The 14,709-nt window shown below is 48.6% G+C and overlaps 8 non-coding genes across 8 annotated transcripts; all 8 read right to left on the reverse strand.

Moving 5' to 3' along the window:
* Nucleotides 1-54: 54 nt before the first annotated feature.
* TRNAD-GUC (transfer RNA aspartic acid (anticodon GUC)) lies at nt 55-126 on the reverse strand. Its single transcript has one exon. It is a non-coding gene; the product is annotated as a tRNA-Asp (tRNA).
* A 6,770-nt stretch (nt 127-6,896) lies between these two features.
* TRNAD-GUC (transfer RNA aspartic acid (anticodon GUC)) lies at nt 6,897-6,968 on the reverse strand. Its single transcript has one exon. It is a non-coding gene; the product is annotated as a tRNA-Asp (tRNA).
* A 67-nt stretch (nt 6,969-7,035) lies between these two features.
* On the reverse strand, nt 7,036-7,107 carry TRNAD-GUC (transfer RNA aspartic acid (anticodon GUC)). Its single transcript has one exon. It is a non-coding gene; the product is annotated as a tRNA-Asp (tRNA).
* A 67-nt stretch (nt 7,108-7,174) lies between these two features.
* On the reverse strand, nt 7,175-7,246 carry TRNAD-GUC (transfer RNA aspartic acid (anticodon GUC)). Its single transcript has one exon. It is a non-coding gene; the product is annotated as a tRNA-Asp (tRNA).
* Nucleotides 7,247-7,313: 67 nt separating this feature from the next.
* On the reverse strand, nt 7,314-7,385 carry TRNAD-GUC (transfer RNA aspartic acid (anticodon GUC)). Its single transcript has one exon. It is a non-coding gene; the product is annotated as a tRNA-Asp (tRNA).
* Nucleotides 7,386-7,452: 67 nt separating this feature from the next.
* On the reverse strand, nt 7,453-7,524 carry TRNAD-GUC (transfer RNA aspartic acid (anticodon GUC)). Its single transcript has one exon. It is a non-coding gene; the product is annotated as a tRNA-Asp (tRNA).
* Nucleotides 7,525-12,607: 5,083 nt separating this feature from the next.
* Nucleotides 12,608-12,679, reverse strand: TRNAD-GUC (transfer RNA aspartic acid (anticodon GUC)). The gene has a single exon. It is a non-coding gene; the product is annotated as a tRNA-Asp (tRNA).
* Nucleotides 12,680-12,746: 67 nt separating this feature from the next.
* On the reverse strand, nt 12,747-12,818 carry TRNAD-GUC (transfer RNA aspartic acid (anticodon GUC)). The gene has a single exon. It is a non-coding gene; the product is annotated as a tRNA-Asp (tRNA).
* Between the last annotated feature and the right edge of the window lie 1,891 nt (nt 12,819-14,709).

The following is a 14,709-nucleotide window of genomic DNA, read 5'->3' on the forward strand; positions in this document are numbered from 1 at the left end:
GGCTAAGTGCTGTTCTGATATGGCGCATAATGGAACAAAGAAACAAAAACTAAGCTCCCCGTCGGGGAATCGAACCCCGGTCTCCCGCGTGACAGGCGGGGATACTGGCCACTATACTAACGAGGAGGCGCAGGGAAGAGGCTAAGTGCTGTTCTGATATGGTGCATACTGCAAGAAAGAAACAAACACTAAGCTCCCCGTCGGGGAAGCGAACCCCGGTCTCCCGCGTGACAGGCGGGGATACTGGCCACTATACTATTTTTTTCTTTATTGCCGTGAAACACAAATACAAAATACAAATGATAAAACACGTCAACTACACTTGAGCTAACGCGTACGCGGCTAAAATTTTTTCAAGTGCACCAACTCATGAAACAGAGAATGCTATTGTGGCGGATCCTGCTGCATCCTGAAAGTTTCGCGTATATACACAGCACTTTCAATAAAGTTTTCACGCGCAGATCGTGTATCTATATCTGCATGACGCACCTGCATTCGTGTTTTCCACAAACTATGGAGGCCAAGAAGCATATTAAAATCATAAGGTGCATCATCGTTCTGCACTAGTAGGAATCTTATACCGTAAGGAGTTAATGGAAGTTCCTTTTTAATTGTCCTTTGGAGGACGTCCCATAGAAAGACAGCATCCCAACACTGTAAGAAAACGTGTTCAATTGTTTCCGGTTTTTTGCACAACAGGCAATTTGTTGTCCATGGGACGAAGTTACCTTTTTCATTCAGCCAGGTTTTAACAGGGAGCATATTGGAGTGAAGTTTGAAAAGGAACGTTTTAGCTGATGGCCTCACGGGCATCTTCTTAACTCTTTTCAAAACGTCCTGCCCTGGGCCTCCACAGTGTAATGCCCGGTAAAAAGGCACCGGCAGCATCACGTCAATGAGATCTTTATACAGTTTCTTTCTGGGAACATTGGAAAGATAATCAAAAGAAAACCGCACTTCTAGCAACTTGCACGAAAAAACAACCTCGCGCAGGTAGCCAGTCACAGTACCAGGCATGTTTTCACATGACACAATCCATTCAGGGAGCAGCCTCAGCAATCGCACTTGCATCACAGTTCTTAGAAAGGTATCTTTTTGATCACGGAGGAATATAAACCGCGAGACCACCTGACGCAAGAACAGATGTGCAAGGCCAAGCCCGCCCCATTTAACAGAAATAAACAAATTCGTCCGGGCGGTTTTTTCCCATGTAGATGCCCAAATAAAAACAGCAAAAACGCGGCGCATTTTCTGAATTGAGGTTCGTGAGATACACAACACATTTATGAGGTACCACAGCCTCGAAACAAGAAAAACATTGCAAATAGAAGCGCGCGAAAACATTGACAGTTGCCTTCCTTGCCACGCATCCGCTTTTTCTTTCACTCTGGGTGTTTCTTCCAACCAGTGCACGTTGGGATCTTGATAACATTCTAAAGGCACGCCTAGATGTCGTGTTGGGAGAGCAGACCATCGCAGCTTACAGAAGAAATCAGGTGTCACGTCCCAATCACCGTGCCAAAACCCAGAGCATTTTTCCCAATTGATCTTGCATCCGGTTTGATCACAAAATGTTTGGACGACACCAGTGACTTCACGGATGCTCTTTCTAGTTGCACAAAAGACTGCAATGTCATCAGCGTATGCGAGCATTTTCACGTGTGCTGATTGCAGCTTGAATCCTAAAATGCGATCGCTATCAATGATAGCCAAGCAAAGTGGCTCTAAATACAGTGCAAAAAGCAGGGGTGAGGGCGGGCAGCCCTGCCTTACTGATGACCGTACTGCGATGCTGTCAGTCAGTTCACAATTCACTATAATGCGGGTCGTGCAGTTCGCATAAGCCATTTTAACACCCTCCACTATGACTTTTCCAAGGTTCAGTTCAGTTCAGGCGTTCAGTCGTGTCCGACTCTTCGTGACCCTATGGACCATGTCACGCCACGCTTTCCGGTCTCTCACTATCTTCTTAACATCACATAGCTTCATCTGCAATGCCTCGAGAATGCCATCTAACCATCGCGTTCGCTGCCTACCCCTTCTCCGGCGACCCTCAACCTTTCCCAACATCAAATCTTTCTCCAGCGACTCCTCTCTTCTCATCAGATGACCAAAGTAGCTGAGCTTTAACTTTAGAATTTGACCCTCCAATGAGCAGTCAGGGTTTATGGTCGACAATATCGACTGATTTGATCTTCTGGCAGTCCAAGGAACTCTTAAGAGTCTTCGCCAGCACCACAATTCAAACGCGTCAATTCTTCGGCGGTCAGCCTTTTTCACAGTCCAACTCTCGCATCCATACATCACAACTGGAAAGACCATAGCACGGGTTATATGGATCTTGGTTGGCAGACTAATGTCTCTGCTCTTTACTAGGCGGTCAAGGCTAACCATTGCTCTCTTTCCCAGAAGCAGGCGTCTCCTAATTTCATGGCTGCAGTCTCCTTCCGAGGTAATCTTGGCTCCCAAGAACAGAAAATCTGTCACAGCTTCCACTTCTTGTCCATTGATGCTCCAGGACTTGATAGGGCAAGACGCCATGATCTTCGTCTTTTTAATGTTCAGTTTAAGCCCAAACTTCTCACTCTCTTCTTGTACGCGCATCAGAAGTCTCTTGAGTTCCACTTCACTTTCTGCCATTAAAGTGGTATCATCCGCATATCTAAGGTTGTTGATACGTTTTCCAGCAATCTTCACTCCAGCTGATGACTCGTCCAGACCAGCCTTCCTCATGATGCACTCTGCATATAGGTTAAATAGGCAGGGCGACAGTATGCAGCCTTGCCTCACCCCTTTCTCAATCGGAAACCAATCAGTAAGACCATGCCCAGTTCTGACTGTGGCCTCTTGCCCTTCATAAAGGTTCCTGAGGAGACAGATGAGGTGAATTGGAACTCCCATCTCTTGGAGAGCTTGCCACAATCTGCTGTGATCTACGCAGTCAAACGCTTTTGCATAATCAATAAAGCAGAAGTAAATGGGTTTCTGGAACTCTCTTGCTTTTTCCATGATCCAGCGAAGGTTGGCAATTTGGTCTCTAGTTCCTCTGCCCTTGCGAAACCCAGCTTGCACGTCCGGAAGCTCCCGATCCACATACTGCTGCAGCCTACCTTGCAGGATTTTTAACATCACCTTGCTAGCATGCGAAATAAGCGCGATCGTGCGGTAGTTGGAACAATCTTTGGCACTGCCTTTCTTTGGAATGGGGATGTGAACTGACCTCCTCCAATCCTGTGGCCACTGCAGGGTTGTCCAAATCTTCATGGATCACTGCCTTGTCGTGGCGGAGGGGCTTGCGAAACTCGATGAAGTCGTGAGCTCTGCTGTGTAGGGCCACCCAAGATAGACAGGTCACGGCAGAGAGTTCTGACAAAATGTGATTCACTGGAGAAGGTAATGGCAACCCACTCCAGTAATTCCTGCCAAGAAAACCCAATGGCCAGTCCAAGGTTAGAATGCTCCAAAATGGAAAAAAGAATTTCGTGAGAAACACGGTCAAAGGCTTTCGCCAAATCTAACTGCATCATGGCTATCTGACCACCGAGTGCATCAACATATTCTAGTACGGTTCTTGCGACATGTATATTCGTGGCAATGGATCGACCCTTGATGCCGCACGTTTGATGAGACCCAACCAGTTTTTTTTATTACGCTTTGCAGTCTTTTTGCTAAAACCTTCATATACACCTTGTAGTCAACATTGGTGAGGCTAATCGGTCGATATGACCCCACCAACAGTCGTTTCTGTGGATCATCTGTCTTGGGTATTAGCACAATGTGCGATGTAGCGAAAGACAATGGAACAGTATTACGTTCATAAGCTTCAGTGATTACATCGAGCATAAACTGAGCCGCATACTGCTGAAAGGTTTTAAAGAAGGCAGCGCTTAGACCATCCGGCCCAGGTGCTTTCCCAGGTGTCAGGTCATCTATTGCAGATTCTATCTCCTGCAACGTTATCGGTGTTTCTAGGCGCGCTTTACTTTCGTCATCCAGTGCAGGCATCAGTCTTAGGAAATCTGTTTGAAAGCCGCCTACAGTCTCAAGCTTAGCGCTAAGCAGTTCTTCGAAGTGCTCTGCTACCGTACGCTGAATATCTTTAGCATCTTCAGTGATATGGCCGGCATACCTTATACTCCTTATTTCTTTCTGGCAGGCGTATCTTTTTTCGTCTGCTAGGGCTCGTTTTGTCGGCACTTCTCCAGCCCAAAGTTTTTCAGCCCTTGCACGTATGACAGCCGCTGTGTGTCTTTCGCTGTCGATTGTTTCCAGCTCACTTTTAATCTCTCGTACTTTACTGGCGAAATGCCCTGGCACAGTACTTTCCATGCTCAAAAAAAAACTGAAGTTGTTCATTCAGTTCTTTTTCTTTTTCTTTCTCTTTATGCCGCACCTTACTGCTCTTTTCTATGGCTTTCAATTTCATCCACTCTTTGAAGCTGTCCCATTCCGCTGCAAAACTTACTGTTCGCATAGCCAGACGATCTTCAAACTCGGTCTTAACTTCCGTAAGGAACTCTTCATCGGCGAGAAGTTTGGCATTCAGTTTCCATAGGTACCAGTTAAAGCGCGATTTCTTTCCTGCCCTACCGAACACTGCACTCACGAGACAATGATCGTTGAAAGACACAGGTTTCACCTCATATGCAGTACATAGGGCAACAAGATCAACCGAGGCATACACCCTGTCCAATCTAGCATGGCTATCTCGCTGAAAGTGCGTGAACTCTGGTTGGTTTCCAGTGGAGAACACACTACCAACATCCTCAAGGCCGTATTCATGCACAAGTTCATTCAACAGCTCGGAGCTTCTGTCTCTTCGAGGTTTACACTTCGCCGCTCGGTCCACAGCTGCGCACACACAGTTGTAATCGCCAAGTACAAGCAAGATTTTGTCGACCTTCAACCACAATTCAATAGACTCAAAAAACGATTCACGTTCGCATTCTGAATTGGGAGCATACACACACATAACACGCTAGCATAAATTACAGTAGGTAAAATCAGTAACCAAAAGCCGACCACTTGGACAGGCAAAGACGAACTCTACACTTACTCCCAGCGTGTTACGTATAAATAAAAGGCATCCACCCGACACACCAACAGAATGGCATACACACACATAAAACTTTGTTTGAAAAGAAGCCACCATACGGTCAGTGCTTTCTTGGCTCTCAATCTTTGACTCTTGCACAGCTGCTATATCTATATCATTATCCACAAGGAGGCGACTGAGCTGGCATTGTCGCCTTCTCGCTCCCAGCCCTCTGACATTCAAAGTAGCTACGTGTAACACCGAATTAAGCTTGAGAGTCATGTGTTAGAAAGGGCCGCCCGTACCCGCATGGTGCCTACCTTCATGGTTGCATGGCCTCCGCTTCTAAAGAAGAGCGGCATATGTGTGCACGTATTGTCCTCCCAGCAGAACGTCGGGCTGCATTCAAACGAAGTCCAAGCACCGTTTTTCATTTTTTTTTCACACACGCCCCGCTTGGTTGCAGAATGTTCCTGACGCTGGTCGGTAGGCAGCCGACCCACAAATCGTTCAGGACACCACAAAACCTACGGAGGCGGTTTCCCCGCCTGCCGCGTGTCGGCAGAGAAGTTCGGCTTTGGTCTCAAAGTCGATCTTCGAATGCCCGCAGTTTTCGGCGGCGGCTCACCACAAACGCCGCCTGGCAGCTGAGTCTCCTCGAAGCTTTCCTCGTGTGGACGTTTTGAGGCAATTAAGGCCGCTGTCTCCGGCCCAACTTCCATGGCATCAGTGCAAGGAGGCTCAGTACTCAGATGCTCCTCAGCGTCAGAAAACTTGATTACGTCCTCTGACGCTTCCTTTGAAGCGCTTTCGTGGTCCTGTTGGTCCTGCGATGGAACGTGCGAGACGTGCCGAGTTTCGTTCTTTTCACTTGAGACCGTCACCTTATGCTTAGTTAAAACCGTCATGGAAGGCGCGTCCTGTTTCGTTGACTGTCCTCTAATGTCGGCTGCCTCCTCCGCATCCACCTCATCCATTATCAACTCGGACGTGTCCTCGCTGGTCCCAGGTCCGGCAATTCTTGCGTAAGTACGTGCACACTGGCTGTCTTCATGACCGAACCGTCGACAGGTTTCGCAGCGAGGAACCCGGCACTCCTTGCGGATGTGACCAGTGCTCCGACAGCGTAGGCACAAGGGAGGTCTGCCTGGCACAACAACGAGCGCCAGCTCACCGCTAACGTTCAACTGATGTGGCAGGTCATCCAGCTTCACGCCAGCTTTCAACTTAAGCGTGACAAGTCTAGTAGTTGAGCCTTTTTCTACCATACCTTTCACACGCCAGCGCTCCCTTGTAACTTCCAACACCTTTCCATACGGCGTAAAGGCAGCACGCACATCCTCCTCTGGCACGTTGTGTAAAAGCCAGTGAAGTTTCAGTCGCACGTCCTGGTTGGCCGGGTCAATTACCAAGCAGCGACTGTTTTTCACACACAACTCACCGACACTAACAAGCTTGGTCACCGCTTCAGGATCCTTGAGAGTGACAGCCCAGACGTGGCTCATCCGATACGCCCCCATCGAAACAACATCGGGGAGCAGCGAATGCTGTGCCAACGCGTCGCGGAAATCTTCCACCCGGTAAGGGCGGGCCCTGATATCGGCGTGCAAAAAAACCGTATTCAAAACAAACCGACCTGTTGGCAGTGCAGGCAAAACAACTTGATAAGTACCATCCTGTTCAGCAGTCCTGTTACCGCGGCCTGACATGGCCGCTGAAGCCGCTCCTGAGGAGCCCTGCATCCTGCGTCCGTTCACTGGCGTGGCCGGAAGCAGAATCCTATACTAACGAGGAGGCTCAGGGAAGAGGCTAAGTGCTGTTCTGATATGGCGCATAATGGAAGAAAGAAACAAAGACTAAGCTCCCCGTCGGGGAATCGAACCCCGGTCTCCCGCGTGACAGGCGGGGATACTGGCCACTATACTAACGAGGAGGCGCAGGGAAGAGGCTAAGTGCTGTTCTGATATGGCGCATAATGGAAGAAAGAAACAAAAACTAAGCTCCCCGTCGGGGAATCGAACCCCGCTCTCCCGCATGACAGGCGGGGATACTGGCCACTATACTAACGAGGAGGCGCAGGGAAGAGGCTAAGTGCTGTTCTGATATGGCGCATAATGCAAGAAAGAAACAAAAACTAAGCTCCCCGTCGGGGAATCGAACCCCGGTCTCCCGCGTGACAGGCGGGGATACTGGCCACTATACTAACGAGGAGGCACAGGGAAGAGGCTAAGTGCTGTTCTGATATGGCGCATAATGCAAGAAAGAAACAAAAACTAAGCTCCCCGTCGGGGAATCGAACCCCGGTCTCCCGCGTGACAGGCGGGGATACTGGCCACTATACTAACGAGGAGGCGCACGAAAGAGGCTAAGTGCTGTTCTGATATGGCGCATAATGCAAGAAAGAAACAAAAACTAAGCTCCCCGTCGGGGAATCGAACCCCGGTCTCCCGCGTGACAGGCGGGGATACTGGCCACTATACTAACGAGGAGGCGCAGGGAAGAGGCTAAGTGCTGTTCTGATATGGCGCATAATGGAAGAAAGAAACACAAACTAAGCTCCCCGTCGGGGAATCGAACCCCGGCCTCCCGCGTGACAGGCGGGGATACTGGCCACTATACTAACGAGTTTTTTTTTTCTTTATTGCCTGGCTTTGACACACACCGCACTGAAACTCAAAACAACAGGAAAAAAGGAATAATATATGTACACAAAGGTAGCTAGCGTTGCCTAACACCCACTGAGGGGCAGGCATTGTCATGTTAAAATTCCTTGAGCACCGTCAAAGGTTCCAGCTTTGACAGCCACTCAGGAGCACATGGTTGCACTTTAAGCACGTGGAGCCATCGCTGCACACTTTCACGGAAATACATGCGGGCTGGCCGTGCATCTGGATCGCAGTGATAACCAGCCATTCGTGCGCGCCATATACTGTGGAGGCACATTAACATAACCTGGTCTAACGGCATATCATCGTGGTTATCCAATGGCAAATACCTAATGCCATAGGAATCAAGTGGCAACTGTTTTTTTATTGTCCTTTGCAGAACATCCCACAAATATACCCCCTCCCAGCAATGCAAAAACACGTGATCTATTGTCTCTGACTGTTTGCAGATGAGACATTGGGCCCCCCACGGTAGGAACATACCCTTCTCCTCCATAAATGATTTTACACTCAAAGTACCGGTATGTAGCATAAAGAAAAACGTTTTAGCTCCCGTAGCAACTTGCATTTTCTTTACGCGTTTTAATACATTACCTCCTGTGCCTCCATAGTATAAAGCTCGGTACAAGGGCACCGGGAACACCACTTCACAAACATCCTTGTATAATGTTCTCCTTTTAACATTACTTAAATACTCTTTCGAAAAACGTGTGCTTAAGAATTTCACGCTCACAACTATTTCCCTAAAGAGTCCAAAAAGAGAGCCCGGCATACATTGAGTATAAACTACGAAATCAGGCAACGCTCGACCAAGTCTTTGTTGACACACTGTGCGCAGGAATGGATCACTGGCATCCCTAAAAAACATAAACCGGTTGACAATCTGTCGCACAAACAAATGACCCAGACCAAGCCCCCCATGCTTCACCTGCCGGAAAAAATTTGTCCGACTGCACCTCTCCCAACTCGAGGCCCAAACAAACACCGCAAAAACTCGATGCAATTTTTGCACATTTACACGGGAGCAATGCAACACTTGCATAACATACCATAACTTACTAATTAAAAACAGGTTGCAAACTGCGGCTCTTGCAAATATTGATAATTGAGCGCTTTTCCATTTCTCCGCTTTTTCACTGGTTTCTTTGACCTTCTCTAGGCAATATGGCTTGCTTTCCTTATAAAATTTCAAGGGCACACCCAAGTACTTTGCAGGCGTTGTAACCCACGACACATTAGCGAAAGTGTCGGGGGTCAGCTGCCATTCTCCGTGCCAAAATCCCAGGCACTTACCCCAGTTAACTTTACTCCCTGTGACTTTGCTAAAATGTTTTACCACATCCACTGTCCTCTTTATACTCTCCTTATTTACACAAAAAACCGCAACGTCGTCTGCGTAAGCCAGCAATTTGACTTCTGACTCCTGCAGTCGAAAACCATCAATGTCATTGTTTTGTAGGATGCTTAAACACAACGTTTCAATATAAATGCCGAACAAAAGAGGGCTGAGGGGGCAACCTTGGCGCACCGAACGTCGTACGTTGATGGGGGCCCCCAGTGACTTATTGACAATTAATCTCGTAGTGCAGTTACGGTACGCCAAAGCCACTCCCTCTCGAATAACAGAGCCGACATTAAGATAGTCTAATATACTGAACTGAATAGTATGTGCCACACAATCAAAAGCTTTCTCCAAGTCCAACTGCAGTAACGCAACACATGCATGAGTTGCATCGCAGCATTCGAGCACACTTCGCGCTTTGTGAATGTTCTGAAAGATAGATCGCCCTTTGATACCGCACGTTTGGTGAGGGCCCACTAGTTCGCATATAACCGTTTGTAGTCTGCCAGCAAGCACCTTCATATAAATCTTGTAATCAACGTTTGTCAGAGCAATGGGCCTGTAAGACGACAACTGCCTAAGCTTATCTGGTTGGTCAGTTTTCGGAATAAGTAATGTGTGCGACGATCCGAAAGACGCAGGCAGTGCCTTCAGTTCATACGCTTCATTAAATAAGGCCCACAACAAAGGAGATAGCTGTTCCTTGAACTCTTTATAAAAAGCCGCACTCAGGCCATCAGGCCCGGGTGATTTCCCTGGGTTTAAATTTTCTATTGCCTGCTGCACTTCTTTTTCGCTTATTGGCCGCTCCAGTCTTTCTTTTTGTTCCTCGTCAATTTTTGGCATCGCGTCAAGAAAGGATTCTTTAAAACGGTCGAAATAAACCTCTCGGGACGAAAATAGATCTTCATAATACTCCCGGAAAGCTTTCGCGATTCCTTCGTTATCGGTTTCTGTGCGTCCTGCCCAATCTACCTCTGCCACGTGATTTCGCCTTGGATTTGCTTTTTCTATTCCCAACGATCTTTTTGTCGGCGTCTCATCCATGGCCAATTTTTCCGCTCTTGCACGCACTAACGCTCCTTGGTATCTGTCTTCTTCTATCAAGTTAATTTGTTCTTTTATTTTTCGAATATCCTCTATCCATCTGCCGGGTGCCTTACATTCCTGTTCGTGTAGTTTTGCAAGCAAAGCATTAAGCTGGGTTTCTGTAATTTTCTTCTCGTACACCAGGCAACTGGATCTGTCAATGGCTTTAATTTTAATCTGTTCCTTGCACAACTCCCACTGTTTCCAGATTTCGAGCCAGGTCTCTGGCCTCACTTTAATCAATTCATTCAATACCACGCGTCTAAAGGCATCATCTTAAGCAATTTATTGTTCAATTTCCATAACTCCCAGCTAAATGCATTGCTCCGTTTTTTGGTGCCGAATAAGCATTGCACCGAACAGTGATCCGTGAATGTCATAGGCACCGCTCGGTATTCATTGCATGAATGAATCAAATCAAGCGACGCGTAAATTCTGTCCAGACGCGCGTGGCTAGAACCTTGGAAGTGCGTGTACTGAACGGCACGGGGTCCTTCCAAGCAATCAGCCACATCCTCCATGTTCCATTCGCTTGTTAACTGGCATAACATTTGAGTGCTCTTGTCTCTGAATCCGCGTGTGCTGGTTTTGTCTCGAGCATTCAGTACACAGTTAAAATCGCCCAGCAATACTACCTGCCTTTCCGTACTTAACTGCTGCATAACATTCTCGAAAAATACTGTTCTTTCCTCCACACAGTTAGGAGCGTACACACAAATAATGCACCACTCAACACCGCTGTATACACAATCAGCCACTACACACCGTCCAGAAGAGCATGAGGAGTAGCCCTTTACAACCAGACCAGGCAGCTTTTTGACGAACAATACACACCCGGCCGATGTCCCAACTGCGTGGCTAACAATGGCGTAAAATCTAGCCGTGAAACGTCGCACCATGCTCCCGGTCTCTTCCTCCCCATCAACCTTAGTTTCTTGCACGGCAAGCACGTCAATATCGTGGTCAGTTAAGAGCCGGTGCACATGGCTCTGCTTCTTTTTGCATGCTAATCCCCTGACATTTAACGTGGCTACTTTTAAGGTGGTTTCGGGCGCCATTTTCATCAAGGGTGAAGAGACCGAAAGCATGGTGCTTACCTTTCCCGTCCAGCGCGTTGCTAGACGCCGTCGTTGGATCCATCCCCGTCCGGTGCGAGCGGCTGACCCGGCCGCGGGGGCACTTTATCCGCTGGCCGTCTCTCTGATGATATGTTTGGCCGCGGACGTAGCGTGGACCGCCGGGATTGCCCCGTTTTTGCTGGTGGCTCGTCGACGCTGGGGGCTGATACCTGGTTACCTTCGGGTTCGGACTGTGTGTGGGACGCTTGGCTGGGGCTGGGACGCCTGGCTTACGAACACCGCTGGTGTCCGAGTGCTCCTCCCCATTATCCTGTTCCATACCGTTTGCCGGCTCAAGTGACGTGCCTTCCTCATTGCTAGGGAGCTCAGGTGCAGAGTCCGCTCTCCGCACATCCCTCGCAGCATTGCCGCTTTCTGCCGTGTCCACCGACGAATCCGTCTCCCGTGTCTTCGTTCGCACCTCTCCGGCACCCTTCGCCGCCTCCTCCGCCTCGACCACGTCCATTGTGAGCTTCGCCGACCGTTCCGCAGTTCCATGTCCCGCGGCCGAAGCGTACGAAAGCACACAGGCAGCCTCGTCATGTCCGTAGCGTCTACACTTTGGACAACGCGGTACCTTAGATTCACGTTGAACGTTACCGGTACCGCGGCAGCGCAGGCACTGCATCGCTCGCCCAGGCACCACGACAAGGGCTAGCTCTCCGGCAACTCGCAGCTGGTGAGGTAAGTCGTCGACCTTAACGCCGGGTTTCAATTCGAGGAGCACAGTCCTCGTGGTGGACCCCTTCTCCTTGACGCCTTGAACTCTCCACATTTCCCGGGTCACCTCGGTCACATTCCCAAACGCAGCAAAAGCCGTCCGGATGTCGTCGTCTGCCACACCGTGCAACATCCAGTGAAGTCGCAGCTTCACCTGTTGGTCTTCGGGATCAATAATGAGGCAACGGCGTCCCTTAACTTCGAGTTCCTTGAAAGCCGCCAATTTCTTCGTTGCTTCTGTGCTGCTTAACGTGACCGCCCAAACATGGTTGATCTGATACGCCCCCAACGCCACAACGTCGGGGAGCGCACCAGCCTTGACCAGGGCGTCGCGGAAATCCTCGACCCTGTATGGCCTGACTCGCACATCGCCGTGCAAAAAAAGCGTGTTAAAAACAACGCGTCCGGTGGGCAAAGTTGGCAGAATAATCTGATACTCGGTATCGTCCATGTCGTCAAGCCTGTCTCCGCGGCTGGAAAGGGCCGCTATCGCCGCTCCGCTGGAGCACATGATTCTGCGACCGTTCACTACGGTGTCCGGAAGTAGAATGGCCACTATACTAACGAGGAGGCGCAGGGAAGAGGCTAAGTGCTGTTCTGATATGGCGCATAATGCAAGAAAGAAACAAAAACTACGCTCCCCGTCGGGGAATCGAACCCCGGTCTCCCGCGTGACAGGCGGGGATACTGGCCACTATACTAACGAGGAGGCGCAGGGAAGAGGCTAAGTGCTGTTCTGATATGGCGCATAATGCAAGAAAGAAACAAAAACTAAGCTCCCCGTCGGGGAATCGAACCCCGGTCTCCCGCGTGACAGGCGGGGATACTGGCCACTATGCTAACGAGGAGGCGCAGGGAAGAGGCTAAGTGCTGTTCTGACATGGCGCATAATGCAAGAAAGAAACAAAAACTAAGCTCCCCGTCGGGGAATCGAACCCCGGTCTCCCGCGTGACAGGCGGGGATACTGGCCACTATACTTTTTTTTTCTTTATTGCCTGGCTTTGACACAAATACACCGCACTGGAACTCAAAACAACAGGAAAAAAGGAATAATATATGTACACAAAGGTAGCTAGCGTTGCCTAACACCCACTGAGGGGCAGGCATTGTCATGTTAAAATTCCTTGAGCACCGTCAAAGGTTCCAGCTTTGACAGCCACTCAGGAGCACATGGTTGCAATTTAAGCACGTCGAGCCATCGCTGCACACTTTCACGAAAATACATGCGGGCTGGCCGTGCATCTGGATCGCAGTGATAACCAGCCATTCGTGCGCGCCATATACTGTGGAGGCACATTAACATAACCTGGTCTAACGGCATATCATCGTGGTTATTCAATGGCAAATACCTAATGCCATGGGAATCAAGTGGCAACTGTTTTTTATTGTCCTTTGCAGAACATCCCACAAATATACCCCCTCCCAGCAATGCAAAAACACGTGATCTATTGTCTCTGGCTGTTTGCGGATGAGACATTGGGCCCCCCACGGTAGGAACATACCCTTCTCCTCCATAAATGATTTTACACTCAAAGTGCCGGTATGTAGCATAAAGAAAAACGTTTTAGCTCCCGGAGCAACTTGCATTTTCTTTACGCGTTTTAATACATTACTTCCTGTGCCTCCATAGTATAAAGCTCGGTACAAGGGCACCGGGAACACCACTTCACAAACATCCTAGTATAATGTTCTCCTGTTAACATTACTTAAATACTCTTTCGAAAAACGTGCGCTTAAGAATTTCACGCTCAAAACAATTTCCCTAAAGAATCCAAACAGAGAACCAGGCATACATTGAGTATAAACTACGAAATCAGGCAACGCTCGACCAAGTCTTTGTTGACACACTGTGCGCAGGAATGGATCGCTGGCATTCCTAAAAAACATAAACCGGTTGACAATCTGTCGCACAAACAAATGACCCAGACCAAGCCCCCCATGCTTCACCTGCCGGAACAAATTTGTCCGACTGCACCTCTCCCAACTCGAGGCCCAAACAAACACTGCAAAAACTCGATGCAATTTTTGCACATTTACACGGGAGCAATGCAACACTTGCATAACATACCATAACTTACTAATTAAAAACAGGTTGCAAACTGCGGCTCTTGCAAATATTGATAATTGAGCGCTTTTCCATTTCTCCGCTTTTTCACTGGTTTCTTCGACCTGCTCTAGCCAGTATGGCTCGCTTTCCTTGTAAAATTTCAAGGGCACACCCAAGAACTTTGCAGGCGTTGTAACCCACGACACATTAGCGAAAGTGTCGGGGGTCAGCTGCCATTCTCCGTGCCAAAATTCCAGGCACTTACCCCAGTTAACTTTACTGCCTGTGACTTTGCTAAAATGTTTTACCACATCCACTGTCCTCTTTATACTCTCCTTATTTACACAAAAAACCGCAACGTCGTCTGCGTAAGCCAGCAATTTGACTTCTGACTCCTGCAGTCGAAAACCATCAATGTCATTGTTTTGTAGGATGCTTAAACACAACGTTTCAACATAAATGCCGAACAAAAGAGGGCTGAGGGGGCAACCTTGGCGCACCGAACGTCGTACGTTGATGGGGGCCCCCAGTGACTTATTGACAATTAATCTCGTAGTGCAGTTACGGTACGCCAAAGCCACTCCCTCTCGAATAACAGAGCCGACATTAACATAGTCTAATATACTGAACAGAATAGTATGTGCCACACAATCAAAAGCTTTCTCCAAGTCCAACTGCAGTAACGCAACAC

This window comes from Amblyomma maculatum, chromosome 9 (genome assembly GCF_055883805.1).
Source record: "Amblyomma maculatum isolate TAMU_Amacu chromosome 9, ASM5588380v1, whole genome shotgun sequence".
NCBI lineage: Eukaryota > Metazoa > Arthropoda > Arachnida > Ixodida > Ixodidae > Amblyomma > Amblyomma maculatum.